The 21,348-nt window shown below is 46.6% G+C and overlaps 1 long non-coding RNA gene across 1 annotated transcript; it reads right to left on the reverse strand.

The window, feature by feature from the left end:
* Positions 1-3,771: 3,771 nt before the first annotated feature.
* LOC125946848 (uncharacterized) lies at positions 3,772-20,197 on the reverse strand. The gene is made up of 2 exons (XR_007467923.1): positions 20,031-20,197; positions 3,772-4,008 (listed from the first exon to the last, which is right to left on the reverse strand). It is a non-coding gene; the product is annotated as an uncharacterized LOC125946848 (long non-coding RNA).
* Positions 20,198-21,348: the final 1,151 nt, after the last annotated feature.

The following is a 21,348-nucleotide window of genomic DNA, read 5'->3' on the forward strand; positions in this document are numbered from 1 at the left end:
TACTTTGCGCACTTTGCGAGGGCTATCTATCTATCTATCTATCTATCTATCTATCTATCTATCTATCTATCTATCTATCTGTCTATCTGTATATCTGTGTATCTATGTCGTATGTTTATAAGTTTCATTTCTATAGCAATGATATGGAAACTCCAAGCGCATTTCTGATGTCGTCGTCATCGTCGTGAGTTTCCGCCTAAAGTCCAAAACGTCGTCGCCGCGCGCTGTACGCCGTATGTGCGGGTGAAACCTTGCGAGGGCCAGCCGATGATCGCGGCTTAGTTCGCTTTGAAGAGAGAGACAGGACCAAGGTGAATTCGCTCGCCTATGCTGCCGCGCCGCCCCACTCCAGCGTCTTGACAGCAAGTTTTCGCGGTCAGCTGCTATATATATTTTTGATTACAAGTGCGCGCGTGACACCATGCTTGTTAATTCGTTAGTAAGTGAATGTTTACAAGTTTATACGGTCTATAAAGTATTATCCATAGTTCGTATAGCTGTCTGCTAATTAGCAATCGCAATCGATTTTTTGCCTTTCGTGCAAAACTGCGACACTTTTTTATCAAATCGTTTTCCTGCCTACCTGGGTCCTCCGGTAGTGTGTGGTGGAATGGTAAGCGCATCGGGCTGCTGTGCAAGTATAACAGGGTTCGAAAATAAGCACGAGACCAGGTTGGGGGCCAGTGTGTATGAACTATCGACCAAAATATTTACGGACCACGGGACCTCGGAAAACGACAAATATGCGAGCAGCCTTTATAAGTAGCCAGTAATACCTTACATCACAATGTTGTTCGTATATACCAGTAGGGACTGGAAATGGAAACACCAGGCTGCGTTTTGAGGCTGCGGAGATATTCAGCTTTATGTCAGATCCCTTAGTCCATAAACTTTTTTGGTCGGTAGTACGTGCCGCTCTGCAACAAACCTCTTTCACGCAGCCATGAGTCGTAAATGCGGAACTTGATAGGCACCGCTTTTCGAAGAAACTGGTTTACGCCTGGGTGTGTGCCATAGGGTCTGTGCTGGTTTTCAATGAACTTCTTTGATGCCAACTTGCTTGTTAACTACACTGTTAACAAAACTTTGCCGCGATTGGGGTTTTGCTGCTCATATGCTTTGAAAACTCTCTTGCTCTAAAAAAACTACTCTCGAATGCTGGAGTATAATAACGCTACATTACATCGTTTTACTACCACTCTTAAGAAACGTATTAAAGGGTGGCATTACCCGATTGTAAATTTACCCGTTGCCAGGCATGATGGATCGATCATTCATCGTCATGGTAGTTTATGGCAATGGGCATGCTGGGTAATGGGCATGGGCGTTGGGTGGCATGCTGGTTGCCGGATGGCATGTTGGGTGATGGATATGACAGTGGGAAAAGCAGCTGAAGAGCAATCTGTGCGATTAATTGATGCAGCAGATTACACTTGAGCTCATGATGAGCTATATTCATGCCTTCTTGAGCCTCAAAACAGCCTCAAAACGCAGCCTCAAATCGCAGCCTGGTATTCCCATTTCCAGCCTCTGCTGGTATATGTGAACAACATTGTGATGTATGGTTTTACTGGCTACATTTAAGGCTGCACGGATATTTAGCGTTTTCTGAGATCCATTGCGTACGACTGTATAACACTTATTCGCAGATCACATCTAACAAACACCTTGGTGTTTGTTTAAACCACAAACAATGCTGGATGGTCAACTAGCGCCGAGATATTTCGCATAGCATCGAGTCCAATATGCGGGCTCTGAGCAATTATTTAGTTTTCCGTCGGATAAACGTAGAACCTGTTCCAATGTTAGAGTAATCGGGAAGGCCGTACAATGTGACACTGCACCTACCTAGCACTAGCTACTACGATGAAAGCGTGAGGTAGCTGGCGGTAATCGCCACGGCTCGCTACAGTGGCAAAGTCTAACAACGCACTCGAAATTGGCAAGTTCCATGAGGGACGACTAGGAGAAAGTTGCTTGCTCTCACCTTTTTAGGTGACTTCTTGCTTTTAATAGAGACTGGTGAGATTGGGCATTACAATCTCGTTAAATCTATGTGTTTGTGCCCCGAACAAAACGAAACATGTGCCCGTACTCTGCGAGTGCTTGCTCTAACTGTTGCTATGCAATGAGGTGAAATTACCAGCTGTATTAACGAGCTAGTTGTCATAGGTACGAGCGATGTATGGAGGGAAGTGTGGTCTTTATATTTAATTGTTAGGGTATCGAGCTGTTGCGCTTGAAGACCGGGTTCAATCTGAGCAATGGCAAAATAGTATTTTACATCGACAGCATTTAAGTGTAGGAATGCGTCAGTAGCACGCCACGTGCATCAAAAAGCGCCTCCACTTCAATCACGGGCAAGAAGCGTTTTTTTTTTTTTTAAATAGGGGCGCTCTATTTCGCAGCCGCAGATTGAGGGCTCACAAGCTGCATGTAAACGCTTGTGCATTGCATTGCGAGGATGCACGAGGCCAGTGGTTGCGGTAGTGTTGCATTACGGGAATGAAATGCTCAGAAAATCTCTGCTACTGTCCCGCTGCAGTGTGCATAGAAAACATCTTTACTGCTCTATATTGACTGCATGAATGCGTTTTTCAAGAGGATGTGATGATAAGAGAGTGATTTAGTCTGTTAACAGATAAAGCCTTCAAATTCGTTACAGGGTTTTCTGACACATTTAGGGTTCACGTACTGCGTTTTCTTCTGTATACAATATTATCTGACTTCTTTTGCCATCACGTATTACTTTCGATCGCCTTTGTTTTCTATAGCCTTTTCTCTTGATTGATTTACACTGCCTAAATTTTGTTTAAACTGTTCTTGTGCCTATGTTTCTTCCTTCCGGTCCTCTTGAAAAAAATGTTTCAAATAACCTTCCTTAAGCGAAGACTCATTCATTAGCATGATTAGCATGTTCGGTATTCCAAAGCAAGCATCTCCTCGCTGTATATTTTGTGCAGAGAAGCTGGTCATGAAAATTAAGCTACTTCGTTTCGCAATGTTCTAGCGCAGCTTCGGACATTGACAAAACCCAAGAGAACAGTGGTGCGGTTCCTACCGATACCTTTTTTACATTTTACATGCACAAGCGTGTAATTTTTCGTTTATAATGATGATTCTCAGTCAAAAGCGAGCGCTTGTATTTCTGTGCTCTTGTTTTTTTTTTCATGTTTCATGTGGCACATTACGGTAATGTGGACTGAGGTGCCTATGTTTCTTCCTTCCGGTCCTCTTGAAAAAATGTTTCAAATAACCTTCCTTAAGCGAAGACTCATTCATTAGCATGATTAGCATGTTCGGTATTCCAAAGCAAGCATCTCCTCGCTGTATATTTTGTGCAGAGAAGCTGGTCATGAAAATTAAGCTGGTGCATGGTGGGGATAAGATGGCTCCAGCAGGTGAAAAAAAGCATAAATAAAAAGAAGCTCACACATAAGCCCACCAAGAATGACGAGGGTTGAGGAACCCACTAACTCCTTCCTTCAGCTTAGCGCCTACGCCAGGAGAGCTGACACTACGGTGCAGTCGCTGCGTGAATGACCCCGTGAGCTGAGGCGGAAGACAGCTTTGCACAAAGGCACAGCATGGTTGCCGATGGACTTTGATAAACAATCCAGGAACACCACAACACCGCTTCGTCGTTGTGACGAAGAGCCAACTGAAGCTTGCAATTTCTCCATTCCGATGTTATCTTGGTTTTCGGAGATCACCTGCGACATGCAATTACTATTGTTTCAACGAAGCCAGTCAAAAAACGGCAGGTGACAAAAAAAATACTTTTTATTGGTCTCAGATTCCTGTGTGTAACTATTAGCCTATGTCTACAGATGCCCTTCTTTTTTCATTATCGTAAACTAACTTGCGTGAACAGAGGTACAACTTTTTTTTTCTGAAGCAGTTGTGTCACAGAGTGCGTTGAATGCCCATTCTAACGCTTCCCATGCCCACGCACTTTCCGCGCAGCATCCGGAGCTTGCGTCGTCATTTCTACGGCACACACGCTAGCTGTAAAAAAACAACAAAGACGTTGTTTTAATTTACATTTTGATAGAAATGACCTTCATGGCTTAAAAAAGTATAACCACAGCCAATAAAACTGAATATTTACTTTACCTTTATTGTTAATGCTTCAAGAAGTATGGTGTTGCTAGTTTATAGCGACTGTATTCGCAGCCTTTTCTGTGTTTCTATCATACGTTATACGTACGTGATTTACGATATAAATACGGACATTTTTATCAATTCCTATGAAGATGTTGTGTTGAAAGACATGGCTTGTGTTTGTTTGGTTGTCGGTTCTCGTACTTGTCTCAAGTGGCGCTGTTCTTTTTTGAAACCGGCGCAGCATGTCGCCTGATCGTGCACGACGCAAGCTTTCCCACCTGTTACGTCTGTGCAGCAGGTTGTGGCTGCCGACGATTTATTACAAACAAGGGAACATGAACAGGTTAAGCGGCATAGCTTAGGCGTTGGACTACAACAAGATAGCGTTCGATGCCAAGCTCGCGCTCGAGCCATCTCGTCCCGTGCATTCACGTGCGCACTTCGTTGTCGTCTTCTTCTAGCGCGACTTGTCAATTCTTTCTCCCTTAGACGAAGTCTCCATAGCGGTCTGGAGGACGTCTAAGTTCAGGTGGTCGCAGTTTCCGGGTGGTTCCTGCTTGTGACGTCGTGGTCGACGGCTGCAAGGAAGAATTGTCTCGCCTGTCGAGTGAGTCAGGCCGTTGAACCACAGAACTCGACGGTGTCTCTTCTGACGTGTTGCCTGAGAGATCGTCTGCTATCCTCCAATCTATCGGTTATTGGGTGCTTGTCCGGTCTGGCTCGTCTTCTTCATGTGGTTGAGGTGACGCCGAACCTTTCCTTGGTCGCTTTTTACCAGCCAGGATCGTGGTCCGACGCGGCACATTATTTCGCCTTCAATCCAATCAGGCTTTTTCAAAAATTTACGAATGAGTACTCTCTTTCCTATAGTGAAGCGACGTGATTTCGGTAATGTCTCCTGGCTTTCAGGAATTTGTATCTGCGTCTCCCATATGAGCAGATCAGGAGGGCATAGAAGTTCTCGCCCGAACGTGGCTTGCGCAGGTGTCATCCCTGTGGCAGTGTGTATAGTTGTGTGTTGTCGATGCAGGAATCTTGCAAGTCGGCACTGTATGGACTTGTCTGTATCCCTCAGGAGTGCTCTCTTCAGCTCTGCTACATAGCGTTCTGCCTGGCCGTTTGTTGCAGGGTGGTACGCTGGTGATGTTATAGCCTGAATGCCATTTGCCGTGTAGAACTGCTTTATCTCGGTGGAAATAAAGGTTTTTCCGTTGTAGGAGACGACCCTTCGGGGAATGCCAAACGTTGCAAAGAGGCTTCGGAGCACATCGATGACAACCGCGGATGTTGCTTGCGTCACGTGCCGAACTTCTACCCACTTTGTGTGTGCGTCCACAACAACCAAATAGGTGCGCCCGAGTAGTGGCCCTGCGAAGTCAACGTCCACCGTGTGCCATGCTGTCTGGGGACGGTCCCAGGTGGGAATAGGAGCTTTGCGTTGGCTCCTTCTGCGTTGAACGGCATTCACGGCACTGTTGCACCGTTTCTTCGATCACCTTGTCGATTACGGGCCACCATACGTAGCTCCTTGCGCCCTTTTTCATGGCTACCATGCCTCGGTGACTAGCATGTAGAAGTGCCAGGACGTGAGATCGTGCTGCGTTTGGTATGATCACCCGTGATCCAAGTGTGATGCACTCACGATGAAATGGTAGTGCGGTCGCTCTTCATCGCTAAGGAGCGAAGTTATCTCCAGTGAGTTTGCTACTGTGCCATCCTGCACTGCCTTGTGCAACCTCTGCAGGATGATGTGTTGTTTTGTCAGACGTGTTATTCATATAGCAGTAAACGGAGGTCTCGAAAGAGCTTCAAACAACAGTACGTCGACTAGTTGCCAGGGTTCATCGAGACGTTCTGGTAATGGTAATCGGCTCAACGCATCTGCATTTTGATGGTTCTTGCCATGCCGGTAGACGATGTTGTAGTCGTACGCCGATAACTTGATACACCATGTGGTCATCCGTGGTGAGAGGACTTGAGTCGTTGGCTTTCCTGGACCTAATATGCCGAGCAGCGGTTGATGGTCCGTGATGCAAGTCACCTTTCTTCCCGCAATATTGCGGGAAGAAAGGTGACTTGCATCACGGACCATCAACCGGAACTTGTGGAACATTTGTGGAACTTGTGCGCTGCAAACACTACAGCGAGGCCTTCTCTGTGGGCTATGGAACGAAAAATCTTAGGACCAACGTTAAGAGACAGGAAGAGAGTGGTGCGGATCAGAGAACAAACGGGGATAGCCGATACTCTAGTTAAAGTTAGGCGGAAAAAATGGAGCTGGGCAGGCCATGTGTAATGCGTAGCATGGATAACCGGTGGACCATTAGGGTTACAGAATAGATACCAAGAGAAGGGAAGCGCGGTCGAGGTTGCGAGAAAACCAGATGGGATGATGAAGTTAGGAAATTTGCAGGCGCAAGTTGGAATACGCTAGCGCAAGACAGGGGTAATTGGAGATCGCAGGGAGAGGCCTTCGTCCTCCAGTGGACACAAAACATAGGCTGATGATGATGAGTGGCATAGGAAACGGAAACAGGTCTGCTTGCTTATTAATCAAACGATAATCTGTAGAAAACCTGAATGTTCCATCTTCCTTTGGCACTATTGTAATGGGGGAAGCATAGGCCGAAGTTGATTCTCTGGTAATTCCAGCTGCAAGCATTTGCTGCAGTTCCTTCAGCCACATCTTTTTCTCGTGTGATAGGCTGTAAGGTTTCGTGCGGACAACAGTTGTGTCTGGTAGGTTAAATGGTACTTCAATAAATTAATTTGCAGGAGGGTAAGGCCCAAACTTTGCAGGAGGGTAAGGCCTAATACATACCAGTTCTGCGAAAGTACTGGGAACATCCTCTGGCGTTTTCACAACTCGGAGACTACTGCTATCTTCATCTAGCTCGTGATCGATAGTCAGTTCGTCCTACCAAGAGATGTTCACCCTCAAAAGTTTCATATCTGGCCTTGACAATAGGAACTTGAATTCGACGTCGCTCATTACTATTGCATCAGTAGGGATAGTCACACCTTTAAATTCAACTTTAATTGTTGCCCAGTCCTGTATGATGATTGATGATTATTGTGTTTTTTTGGCGCAAGGGCCAGATGTGGCCAAAGAGCGCCAAGACGATGGTAATGATTTGTTAGTAGTATATAAATAGTCAATTATATGAACATTAGGTGTCGCATGGCTGTAAAGGGGCCTAAAAACAGTCGCTGTAAAGTGCGTAAAATCTATACGTAATAAGATTATGGCAATGACTAATGATGTGTACTATAGACATGAACAATACATTGGAAAAGAATGATATGACTTAGAAAAAATATTACAGATGCAAGAATTGGCCCGAAGCACAAGTGCCTAAACAGAGCCCTTGAGACACAAGAGCCTGGAGCTCTTGTGTCTCAAAAAAACTATCACCGCAACATCCTCTGGAGAGAGGATGCGCTACGAACTTATTGGGCGAATAACATGTAGCACAACATCTTTCAAGATAGCGAGGACTGCTTTGGTCTTAAAGAGGTTCTTTACCAAGAAACATGGCGGGATGTAGAGGGACACAATAGCGATATGCTAGAGGAAAGTGTTTCTTCTTTCCCTTTCGGCTTCCCGACACTCCAGGAGGACGTGGAGGACGGTGAGCCTCTCGCCACATCTACCACAGGTTGGAGGGTCATCACCATTCAATAGAAAATTGTGAGTACCATATGTGTGTCCTATTCCGAGACGACAGAATAGGACATCAGTTCGTCGTGTCTTAGTTGTACAGGGCCAGAACCCTAACTGTGGCTTAATCAAGTGGAGCTTATTGTTTGCTTCGCCGTCCCACAAGCGTTGCCAGTGGCTTCGCAGTTTCTTTCGCAAGAAAGGTTTCAAATCTGTTGCGGGAGCAGCAGCTGTAGGGTTAATAGCGGGTGATGTGACTGATGTGGCCATTTGGTCGGCAAGAACATTGCCCTCGATGCCTCTATGCCCAGGCACCCAGCATATAATGACATGCTGGTTAGTTGCGTATGCTCTTCAAAGAACAGAATAGAGCTCAATGAGAACAGGATTTTTCTGTTTACAGGGTGACTTCAAGGCTTTTACGACGCTTTGGGAGTCTGTAAATATAATAGTTTTTTGAAGTTTTGATTTCTTGATATGCTTTACAGCTGACAATATTGCGTATGCCGTAAAGATGCTTGTATCGGGGTGGAGTACGCCGGATTCCGAGAAGGACGGACCGACGGCTGCATAAGATACTCCGACATGCGATTTAGAAGCGTCTGTGTAAAATTCTATGCACGAGTACTTGGACTGTAATTCTAGGAAATGCATTCGGATTTCGACCTCTGAAGCGTGCTTTGTAACCTCTACAAATGATATAACACATGCTACTACCTGCCACTCCCAAGGTGGTAACAGCTTGGCTGAAGGCATTAAGCGATGTTCGAGGAGTGGGATATCCATTTCTTCGCTAAGCTCCCTGACACGCAGTGAGAAAGGCTGTCTTACAGAGGGACGATTACGGAAAAGTGTAGCACACGTCATATCGTTAACGGTATTAAAACACGGATGCTGATGATTAGAGTGGACTTTAAGGAAATATGTGAGGCTGGTGTATGTTCTCTGCAGATGTAGTGACCACTCATTTGATTCGACGTATAAACTTTCAATGGGGCTTGTTCTGAAAGCGCCGGTGGCCAGGCGGATACCTAAATGATGAACGGGATCTAACATCTTTAGCGCGCTTGGGACAGCAGAGTGATATACTACAGCGCCATAATCCAGTCGCGATCTAATGAGGCTCTTGTAAAGATTCATTAAACATTTCCTGTCGCTGCCCCATGCTGTGTGAGATAGAATCTTCATTAGGTTCGTTGTTTTTAGGCATTTTCCTTTGAGATATTTTAATTTTATGTGGGGAATGAAAGTTAGCCTAAAGTCAAGTATGATGCCTAAAAACTTGTGTTCTTTGTTCACAGGTATTTGCTGTCCATGCAGTTCTACACAGGGATCTGGGATCAGGCCTCTCTTTCTTGTGAAAAGAACACAAGAACTTTTGTGGGGGTTAACTTTGAACCCGTTTTCGTCTGCCCACTTGGACACCTTGTTCAAGCCCTGCTGTACCTGTCTCTCGCACACTGCGAGGTTACATGACTTGAAGCCTATTTGTATGTCGTCTACGTAGACGGAATAAAAAATAGCCGGTGGTAAAGAGGCACGGAGTGTGTTCATCTTAACGATAAAGAGTGTGCAGCTGAGCACACCTCCTTGGGGTACACCAGTTTCCTGTATAAATGGACGTGACAATACATTGCCGATTCTGACACGGAATGTATGATTAGACAAATAGCTTTCTATTAGGCTTAGCATATTGCCATGGATGCCCATTCGCGACAGGTCTCTCAGGATTCCGTAACGCCATGTTGTGTCGTACGCCTTCTCCATATCGAGGAATACCGATAAGAAAAACTGTTTATGCACAAATGCGTCCCGGATATTTTCTTCAATGCGCACAAGGTGATCAGTTGTGGATCGCCCTTCTCTAAAGCCACACTGATAGGGATCATGCATTTTGTTGAGTTCAAGGAAATGTATGAGTCGTCGACTAACCATTTTTCAAATAGCTTACATACGCAACTTGTGAGAGCTATAGGACGGTAACTTGCCACCGAGGAAGGATCTTTACCTTGCTTCAATACAGGGACCACAATCGCTTCTTTCCATGCGGACGGAAGGTATCCGGAAGCCCAAATAGTGTTGAAAAGTGCGAGTAGTGTTAGTTGTGTATCAGGGTGTACGTTCTTAATCATGTCATACATGACTCTGTCGGGTCCCGGTGCAGAGCTCTTACATGCGATCAAGGCAGCTCTCAACTCGGCAATACTGAAAGGACGGTTATGCGGTTCATTCTGTCGACATTTGCGAACGAAGGGCTTACATTCTTCTTTCTCTTTAAATTTAAGAAAGGGTTGCGAATAGTGGATTGAGCTTGAAACACGCTCAAAGTGCTCCCTAAGAAAGTCTGCCTGGTCCTGCAAGGTATTCCCTTGGTCATTCACCAGAGGCAATGGATCAATTTGGTGACCCTTTAGCTTTCTTAAGCCGTTCCATACTTTCGCCTCCTGTGTGTATGAATTTATACACGATAGAAACCTCACCCAGCTTTCTCTCTTTGCCTGACGTCGTGTCCGCCTTCCCTGTGATTTAATGCGTTTAAATTCAATTAGATTTTCTGCACTTGGCGATCTACGCAATATGCCCCATGCCTTATTCTGTCTCTTTCGCGCCTCTCTGCAGTCTTCGTTCCACCAGGGGACACGTCTTTTAAGTGAACCACCATTCGTTTGTGGGATACCCTTTTCAGCAGCATTGATAATAAAAGCAGTAAAATATGCAACAGCATCGTCGATACTAAAATTGTTTATAAAATCTCGTGGTAAATAAGTTAAATCTTTAAAATGCTCCCAGTCAGCGGATGCTAATTTCCATCGAGGAATATTGGGAGGGTTATCGTGCTGCGTTATTAAGTTTAAAATTACAGGGAAGTGGTCATTTCCAAAAGGATTGTTAATGACATTCCATTCAAGGTCAGGCATAAAAGAAGCAGATCCAATTGCTAGATCTATTGATGAGTACGAATCGTGTTGGGCGTTATAGTAGGTCGGCTTCTTCTTATTAAAAAGGCATGAACCAGAGGTCAGAAGAAAATTTTCGATGAGTCGACCTCTCGCGTCGCATCGCGAGTCTCCCCACAACGTGTTGTGAGCGTTAAAATCTCCCACGAGAATGTAAGGTTCGGGAAGCTGGTCAATGAGGTTATGAAATTCAGTTTTTCCGAGAATATAATTTGGGGGTATGTATATACAACATACAGTGACCAATTTATTAAAAAGAATTGCCCGAATTGACACTGCCTCAAGGGCCGTCTGAAGGGGCACATGTTGACAAGCTACAGACTTGTCTACAACTATTGCTACACCACCGGACGACGCAAGAGCGTCATCTCGATATTTCCGGAAAATGGCGTATTGCCGGAGAAGGTGGGATTGTGTAGATTTGAGGTGTGTCTCTTGAACACACAGCACCTTAGGATTAAACCTGTGTAGGATTTCTTTGACGTCATCGAGGTTGTGTAGGAGTCCTCTGACGTTCCATTGTATTATTTGTGTATTCATGTTGAAAGTGTTTTTGTGCTGTGTATTAAAGAGACTAACTTAACTTACAGAGCCCTCGTCGGGCCCTGTGATGCGGGCTTTTTCTTTTTTGGAGCGATCGCGAGACTCTCGCCGCTTCTTAGGCGCTGACGGCGCCGTCTGGCCAGTTGTTGTGTCCATCGCCTCTTGCGAGGCGCTGGACACGCGCTCTTGCGAGCGGTTGGTTTGAAGGGAAGGCCTCGTCTCGAGGGACGAGGCCCTGGTGGCCACCTACCCGGAGGTCGATGGCCCCTCCTTGTGAGTTGGCGGAGCAGTGCTGGCTGCAGCCGCCGAGGGGGCGGATGGCGTCGCTGGCGGCTCACTGCGTGCGGGCCGGACAGCTGCCGGAAACCGTTGTGTCGCTGCCCCCTGACGCGCCACATCGGTGAAGGTGTTCTTGGGCAGGGATAATACCCGCCTTCGTGCCTCCTTGAATGAGATGTTTTCTTTTACTTTGATTGCGACAATTTCTTTTTCTTTTTTCCATGACGGGCACGACCGCGAGTACGCGGCGGGGTGCCCGTCACAGTTCACACAGTGGAGGGTGTTTTCACATGATTCAGAGAGGTGTTCCTTGGCACTACATTTCGCACATGTTTGTCGGCCTCGGCAGTTTTGTGAACTGTGGCCGAATCGCTGGCACTTAAAACATCGCAGAGGGTTCGGGACATATGGTCTTACCCGGAGCTTCACGTACCCTGTCTCAATACTTTCAGGAAGCACACTTGAACCAAATGTAAGTATTAAATGCTTTGTTCTCATCTCTTTTCCATCGCGCCTTAGCATAATTCTCTTCACAATGATTACCTTTTGTTCACACCAGCCTTCTAATAGTTCACTTTCTTCCAGTTGCATCAGGTCGTCATCGGAGACAACACCACGGGTAGTGTTCATCGTGCGGTGCGGGGTAATTGTCACTGGGATGTCCCCAAATGAGGCTAGGTTATGGAGCTTGTCATGTTGCTTCTTATCGCGGAGTTCCAATAGGAGATCACCGCTAGCCATCTTTGATGCTTTGTAGCCTGCGCCAAATGTTTGTTAGACGTTTTGAAACTAGAAAAGGTGAGATCATTCTCACCGTCTTTTCGGGTTTTTCACAATGGATTATGTGGAATCGAGGAAAGTTTTCAGTTTGCCGGCCAAAAAAATTTGAAGACGTCTTCGGTGCGCCCACGCTTGAGGGGGCGATCGGGTAACGCGGGGAAAGAAAAAGTCATTAAAACTAACGATCTTTCGGCAGGAACGCCAGCCACCCACCATGGAGCCCAACGAGGGGATGCTGTAGGACCTGTTAAACACAAGCCCCCCAAACGGCAGTTGTAAGTTCCCGCTATAACCAAATACGTATAACCAAGGGCGGTTATGACACACAAGGTTAACCCTTGCTGCCAGGAATGTTGGAAGTAAATGGAAGGGAGAAGAAGACAGGAAAGATTGAAAGTGAGAGGGAAAGACGAAGATTGCAGAGGGAGACAGGAAAAGGCAACTACCGATTTCCCCCGGGTGGGTCAGTCCGGGGGTGCCGTCTACGTGAAGCAGAGGCCAAAGAAGTGTGTTGCCTCCGTCGGGGGGCCATAAAGGTCTAAACTCCCGGCGTCGGCTCAACCCCCAGGATCCCCTTTTCCCCGGACACGGCTAAGCCACGCACGGTTAAGCGTGGGAGGGTCCGACCCTCGTGTGCTCGGGTCCGTGGTGTCGCAACACACCAAACGCCTGCTGACACAGACGCCCCTGCGGGGGCCCAGTCCTGTAGGAGCCTCGCTTTTCTATCATGTCTGCGCACCTCAATAATCCAATAATCTTGTCTTTGCGGACTTGACGTTTCTCCGCCAAACTTGAGTTTATCAAGCTCACAGACGCTCCTGTATCCACAAGAACACCTACGTCCATTCTATTTACTATCATTCTCGCACGGAGATTGTTGTTCTTCATCAGATATACAGTCCCATATTTTTCAGGTACTGCGGGTCGCTGAGATGCACCATGGTTCGGCATATTCGGCGGTTCCACACTCGGACTTTAGGCCTATGTAGTGCATTTGGTGGAGTTATGCGATATCTGTTTGGCTGTCTGATGGCCAGCTTTCCACGCTGACTACCGCATGATGTGGTTTATACAACAATGTCTTTTAGACAGCAAAGAATAACTTCTGCAGTCTTCACTTGTCGGGCCTGTAGTTGTGTTTGACGCTCTCTACTCATCCCAACCAACAGAAGAGGAACGACTGATGTTTCTGGTAAACTGAGATCGGCGAGTTGAACTAGTCTCCTTTCTTTCAAAATAATAGTCACGGACACTGCCACTAGTGTGCTTATGTGTTATTGGCTTATCCCATTGCTGAATATATTTATAGCAAAACAGGACAGCAGGCACTTCTTCCATTCACTCCACTTCTCGCTAACCAGTTCCACAATTCGAATGTCGTACCACTTCCTTGAGTGCCATATAGAAAGAAGCGTAAGTTAAATATCTTCTCTTCGTCAGTCACCCACTGGTTCTACACACAAGCGTACTGATAAAAGTCCCGCCACGAAGTTGGAACTGCTGATGTGCCATCGAACATGTCTGGTTTTATGGTGTCACCTCACTGATAATTCTTACGCTGCATCGTTTGTACTATAGCAGAGCTAAACTGTGTCTGGGTTTCTAACTGTTTGCGTTGAGTCTGGATGAGCTGCAGAATTACTGCGGTGAAGTCTGGTTGACGATATATAGCCCCTCTTAGGTGAGCTGGTTGGAAGAACTTAATGTACTCTTCCATCTTGACAAAAATCTTCATGGTACTTTGGATGAGCTGCAGAATTACTGCGGTGAAGTCTGGTTGACGATCATAGCCCCTCTTAGGTGAGCTGATTGGAAAAACTTAATCTACTCTTCCATCTTGACAAATATCTTCACGGTACCTTGCTCAAGAAGTCCGGCCACAGTTGTACCCGACATGGTCGCGACCCAAGCAAGGAACTCCGTTGAGCTGGCTCCAGGTTCCCAGGTGACTGGTTCTTCAGCCGTCGATCTGTAGCTCTGGACGTATCCGTGTCCATCATGATGTCGGCCGTTTTTAATCTGGACCCACATCAGCTTCAGGTTGTAGCAGCTGCGCCAAAAATGTAAGGAAATAATAATGAGACGGTCTGTTTATTCCGCCATTTCAATGAACTTCTTCTTCCTCTCAGCCCCCAGCCCCAGTCTCGGTCGTCTCCTTCCTTATCTTCAGAAAGGTTCCGCTTCAAGCTCTTGACATGAGTTATGATGGAGATTGTAATACGTGGGTTCCTTGTTATTGAAGAGGTACGCAACAGAGTTCACAAGAAAGTTTTCTATAAGTCGACCTCTCGGCTCACATCTCGAATCTCTCCACAACGTGTTGTGAGCGTGAAAATCACGCACAAGTATTTAGGGTTCCGGAAGCTCATCAACGAGATTTTAAAAATCGGTTTTTCGGAGGTGACAGTTTGGGGGTATGTATGTAGAACACAGTAAGCAATTTTTACAAAGGATTCCCCGAATTGACACTGCCTCAACGACCGTCTGAAGGGCTACATGCAGACTAGCTACGGACTTGACTACAACTATTGCTATACCACCGGACGAGGCAACAGCGTCGTCTCGGTCTTTCTGGAACATGGCGTATTGCCTGAGAAAGTTGGATTGTGTAGATTTACGGTGTGTCTCTTGGACACACAGCGCCTTAGAATTAAACCTGTGTAGGATTTATTTGACGTCATCAAGGTTCTGGAGGAGTCCTACGACGTTCCACTGTATAATTTGTGTATTCATCTTGAAAGTGTTTTTGTACTGTGTGTTTTAAAGAGGCTAGTTAGATCACAGAGGCCTTGTCGGGCCCAGTGATGCGCGGTTTTTATTTTTTGAACCGATCGCGATAATTTCGCCGCTCCTTAGGCGCTGGCAGCGCCGTCTGGCAGGTTATATCCATGGGCTCTTGCAAGGCGCTGGACCAGCGCTCTTGCGAGCGCATTGTTTCACGTGAAGGCCTCGTCTCCAGAGACGAGACCCTCGAGGCCACCAGCCCGGAGGTCGATGGCCCCTTCTTCTGGGACAACGGAGCAGCGCGAGCCGCACCCTCCGAGTGGGCGGATGGTCTCACCGCCGGCTCACTACGTGTGAGCCGGACAGCAGCCGGAAGCCGTTGTGACACTGCCCCCTCACGCACCACATCGGCAAAGCTGGTTTTAGACGGGTAGGTCTTCGTGCCTCCTTAAATGCAATATTTTCTTTCTCTTTTATAGTTACAATTTCCTTTTCTTTTTTCCAGGATGGGCAGGACCACGAGTATGCGGCGTGCTCCTCATCACAGTTCACACAGCGGACAGAGTTTTCACACGATTGAGATCTGTGGTCCGGGGCACACAACACTTAGCACAAGTCAGTCGGCCTCGACAGATCTGCGAGCTGTGGTCGAATCCTTTGCACTTGAAGCATCGGAGCGGGTTTGGCACGTATGGCCTGACACGTATATTGACGTACCCGGCCTCAATGGTCTCGGGTAGAACACTTGAACGAAAAGTAAGAATGATGTGTTTTGTCTGAATCTCCTTACCATCGCGCCTCATTTTGATTCGTTTTACAGTCAAAAGATTTTTTCCTTGAATCCTTCCAGAAGTTCACCTTCAGTGAGCTCCAACATGTCGTCATCAGAAATAACACCGCGGGTGGTGTTCATGGTGCAGTGCGGGGTTACAGACACAGGAAAATATCCAAACGACACTAGATTCTGGAGTTTATCATGTTGTTTCTTATCCCGGAGTTCCAGAAGGGGGTCACCGCTGGCCATCTTTGTCGCCTTGAAAGCTGGTCCTATAGTCTCTGTCAGAGTCTCTGCAAATAAAGGGTGAGATCACTCTCATGGTCTCGTCAGTTTTCTCTCTATGTACCACGTGGTAGCGTGGAAAGTTCTCAATTTGATGGCCAAAAAAATTTAAATAGTTCTTCGAATCGCCCCCTCCTTTGGGGGCGATCAGAAAGGGCGGGTAAATAACTAGCCATGCGAATGTTAGTATTTCAGCAGGAACGCCAGCCACCTACCATGGAGTCCAACAAGAGGATGCTGCAGTGCCTGTAAACACAGGTCCTGCTGATGCCAGCTGTACGTCACCACTATAACCGAATGCTGGCTACTCACACAAGGTTAACCCTCGCTGCCAAGATGATCGGAAGTAATATAAAAGAGATGAGAAGACAGGAAAGATTGAAAGCGAGAGAGAAAGACGAAGGTTGAGAGGAGGATAGGAAAAGGCAACTACCGATTTCCCCCGGGTTGGTCAGTCCGGGGGTACCGTTCTATGTGAAGCCGAAGCCAAAGGGGTGTGTCGCCTCCGCCGAGGCGCCATAAAGGTCCAAGCACTCAGCCTTGGCTCAACCCCCAGGATTCCCTTTTCTCCGCACACGGCTAAGCCGTGCACGGCGACACGCGGGACGGTCCAACCCTCATGTGCTCGGGTACGTGGTGTCGCAACACACCAAACGCCTGCGTGAACGAGATTCGTCGTTAGATTTGAAAGATCCAGGCGGTTTACCCTCAACACGCAGAGCAATCTCACAAGCGGCATGCTGGGACTCACGTCATAGCAACGCTCATGAAGTGCACGCGTATTCCGCTTAGGTGATGTTTAAAGCCTCCTAACAAAAAAAAAACAATGCAATTACCAGACCAGTAACTATACCGAAATTCCTATAGGGATACATACTAGTCATATAAAACACTTTCTGCCAAGGTAACTTTTTTGCAAATGAACTTCATACAGATATTTCAGGAGAACAGAAAGAGCTTTAAAGCATACTGTCGAAAACAAAGTAACACCAGTATTTTAGGTTTACACAATCTGAAAATACGACGAGAAGGAACAACACCCAGGGTCACTATATTGGTCAAATCCAGGAAAGAAAAGACGGCCACTGCAACTATACGTGTTTCGCAAGAAGGCTTATATTTCAGTTACGTTCGCGTTACTACAGCTTGGCACACTAACCTCCTTTGTTCAATAATGTTATGAGGAGCCCCGCTTTAACAATAGCCAACGCCAAGTAAAGGTATTGGGTTATAACAGTCACAGGCCTGCGCGGAACACGCAGCCAGTCACAGCGTAAGCTGGGGGAGCGGCTCAAGAGTAGCTCCAATTTGGGCACCACGTACAACAGGGTCTTCGCGGCAGTCTGTTCGCCTCGTTTTGATGAGAACAATATGAACTGTCTGCGCGGCGTTGACGGCAAGCTGCGGCTTGTAGTGCTATCTGCACAGCAGTCTGCTGAGCCTAATCGAACTTTACAAGTGTAACTTACATGTCGAGCGCGCCGCGTTTGCAGGCACCTTAGCTAGATGGCGCCACCATACTGGCGGAGGCTCGGCAGCTCGGGAGCGCGATGATTGAACGCCTCGTCCGAATCGCATATCGTCGTCTGTGCCTGCGGACGCTGCGTTTGCAGGCATCTTACCTAGATGGCGCCACCACACTGGCGGAGGCTCGAGTCGTCTCCCCCAGCGTTTGCCTTATAGGGTATTTTCCGCGGCCCGATAACAAGAGCTTTTCGTGGCTCAGTGGTAGAGTATCCGGCTCCCACGCAGCGGGCGCAGTTTAGATCCCGGCGGGAATATTACTTTCTTCGCGTTTCCGGCGATAGCGGTTACATGGCGGACGCCGCCGGCAGCGGCATCATCGCGACCCGAAACGGCTATTGGAATGAGCCCATAACAGCTTACGCTGTAATAACAGTAAAAACGGAAATAACGAGTCTTGCTACAACATTTGAGTGTTGCCCCTGCATCTGTTGCAACATAGCACTCAGAGCGTTGCATTGCTCGTATGCGTATGTACTTCCAGCAATACCGCAAACGCATTAGATTTACTTGCGCCGTCTCCAATTTATCGGGTGCTTGCTACTGGTGTTGGTTACAGAACAATGTCCACTAGGTAGTTTAACTGAGTGTCTGCATGAGTGAACAACTTTGGCAGCAGGGTAAGGTGGAGCTGTGCCACTGGGAACCTGTGAATTCTCGACCAATATCCCAGAACGGGTAATGAGACTGCGTGTGTGCCGGATTAGATAAGTAGAAAGGAAAGAGAAGAACTCGGCAGCGAAAACACTTGAGCGTAGAAAATGAAGTGACGGGGACAAAATGGGTTGAGAGCGTGCATTCAGCATGAAGCGAAACAGCAAGGAGGACGCGGGGAAGAACGCGACAATGAAGTGGTTCACTGCTAAAAAGTCAAGAAGTCGCCAACGGATGCAACTGAGCGAGAATATACTCAACCCAAATGAAACCAGCGCGCGCACTGCCACGTTGCAGTGAATGTAGAAGGAAAGCAGTAACTAATTCATGCTTTATTGGTCAAACTTCTGTCCAGTGGACACAAATCACAACGACAGCCGCGAGCTCAGTCGTCGATTGTCGTAACCTTATCCAAGGTTCAAACGCGGCAGCTATTATTGCATGACTGTATTTCAACTCATAGGTAATTTTTGGTGCACGCGTTAAGTTCCAGAATGAACACCACTACTGGCGTCCCGCATGCGATATGACTCCAAACAAGATTACTTTGCTATCGAATCAGTGACATTCAAGTGCGTTCGCATGTATGAAGCAACGTCTCGCACCAAGCGATAAATTTGTAACAGCGGCTAGCCAGTGAAAAGCGGTCACCGGAAAACTGGTGACCACGAAAGAATGCATCGTGTGAATGCGCGATTATGAGCAATATCAGAGGAAAAATGAGAGCGTTTATCATTAGGGCTCAAACCCTTTCACGGGTGATGTGTGCAGGCCCACCCCCCGGAATGGGGGTGGGCGCTCATGTACTAACAGCTGGCCGTGCCAACGTGCGTTTACTTCCTAGAAGTGCTTAAGTTCAGAGGTCCCATGCACAGGGATAACACTGAAGAGATCTTCGCTTTAGCTGCACTTTCTGCACTAGTTCAAGGAGTACAGCCTCTTCGTTTTGATTTTACCAGTGTAGCACGCGCAGTTGGCACATTCCTATTTATTTTTTTTTCTTTTGCAACAGTTCACGCTGAATTCTCGGTGAGCTCGTGAGCAACCTACCCTCACTCAATAGGAAGGGCAGCCCAAGTGCACTAGGCTGTTCACGTGGCAGCCAAGTTCACGTGGCAGACCACAGTCGCCAGTTTGCGGCTTCGGGTGAAAGGGCCCCTTACTGAGATCCATTGCAAATTTTACTTACTAATAATAATTTTTAACTTGACACTGTGTTCATCCATACACAAATAAGCTGGTCCCTGCTCTGCATTTTAGTAACATAACGAAACGTTTGCTGATTCAACACTAGTGAATAATAAAATAGGGCGGGCAGTGGACGTTGTTGGTTTGGTGTGATAAGGGCAGCCAGAACACAGAATTAAGAGGTAGTTTTTAAGTTACACTTTTTTGCGCGGTGTTAAATATTGATAAAACTAGCCACACGACAAAATGAACAATGGAAACGACAGCACCATTAAACAGAAAACAAGTTTAGTGTTATCAGACACGACTACGTTTCAAAGCAGGTGTTTGTAATACATCAGTCTTTCAGTTCACTGTCTTTGTCGATACGTGAAGACCCGAGGCAATCAATCTGCAGCACCATGGAGCCAGAGCAGAAGCAGAAATATTTTTGTGGCACAATAAATTTGAGCATAATGCAGTGACAAGTTTCTTCACTGGATGGATTCGTTCATGTAGGTAATTTCTGAATTATAAATCATAGGCTTTGTGATAGAACCAATATTTGACTTACTGTTGCACTTTTGGTTGCATTCCTCACAGCTCTGAAAATCGTTCTTAACACCACCACAATGTGTGTTGTCATTAGGAAGGCACAATCTCAAGTGCCCATTGAAGTGCCAACCACCGTATGAGGCAGAGCCAAAGCACTGATCGGTGCATGTTAAATTACCGCAGGCCAAGGAACCTGTAAAAAATAAAAAAGAAGATGTATATTACCTTATGACCTTATTTTTCGCTGACTGAGTGCAAAACACGTTTTTCGTGATGGCAATGAAATGCATTGATTTCCTTGCCATGTGTTAATGTAGGAGAGAGTTGAATAATCCAAGTACAGCCCCATCAAAAATTCTTTAAGTAGCACAATACCCGTCGAGCGGCAAAAGCAAGGAAAGTGTGTTCGTGCTAATGAGTATTATGGTTCTAATGTTTATTGATGAAATATTTTTCTAATCCAAAATACTGTACTTGGTAAGGCATGGTCAGATTACAGCAATTTTGAGCCCGTGTGTGAACAAACACATTTAAAGCCCCTTAGTTCGCTGAATCCAGTTTAAGCGAAGCATTTTACAGGTTGCTGGCAACAAAGCATCGTTAGTCCTTCCCCAAAGCATTACCAGATATGCCAAAATGTTCGCATCAGGCGAGCAATTAGATGAGTTACGTGTTGGTGTATGTGACCTTAGAAGCAAGCCGACAACAGCGACGAAGTTATTGAGACGTTTTTGGTGCTGCAACTGCTTGATGCGAGACAGTTTTTCTTTTTTAAGGCACTTTGCAATAGCCATGCAGGTTCCTGTCTCGCGTGGTTTGATGACGCTTTAAAAAAATGTGTAACTGATCTGCCTTCGATAAAAACAGCCCTATGAACTAAATATTCCGTGGTAATAGTGGGCATCCTTTCTCGTGCGAAAAGTGACTAGGCCATTGAGACGTTTGGCGGTATCGTCAGTTGTCAGTTTATGGCAAATTTCTATTGTGACTGGTCATGCTTTGCAGTGCTTCCCTAATCATCAACGTCTGCAGAACCAGCCACATTCCTCAGTTGTTTCCTTGTTAGCAGCTAACGCTATGCAGAAACTATGCGACATTCTAACGCGTTCTTTTCCTCGCCGGTGTACGAATATCGTAGTTGTTTTAACGTGCAGCATATCGTCATGTTTTAGTGACGGCGAAGAACCACAGTGGCACAATCCCAGTCCCGAAATGAGCTGTTTAATGGGCGAACCTGTAAAACCAGCAAAACAAGTAACACTCAAGCACAACAGTATTATGGTTTTGGGCTCCTGAGCACGAGGTCGCGGGATCGAATCCCGGCCAGGGCAGCCGCA

This window comes from Dermacentor silvarum, chromosome 7, assembly GCF_013339745.2.
Source record: "Dermacentor silvarum isolate Dsil-2018 chromosome 7, BIME_Dsil_1.4, whole genome shotgun sequence".
In the NCBI taxonomy this organism is placed as follows: Eukaryota; Metazoa; Arthropoda; class Arachnida; order Ixodida; family Ixodidae; genus Dermacentor; species Dermacentor silvarum.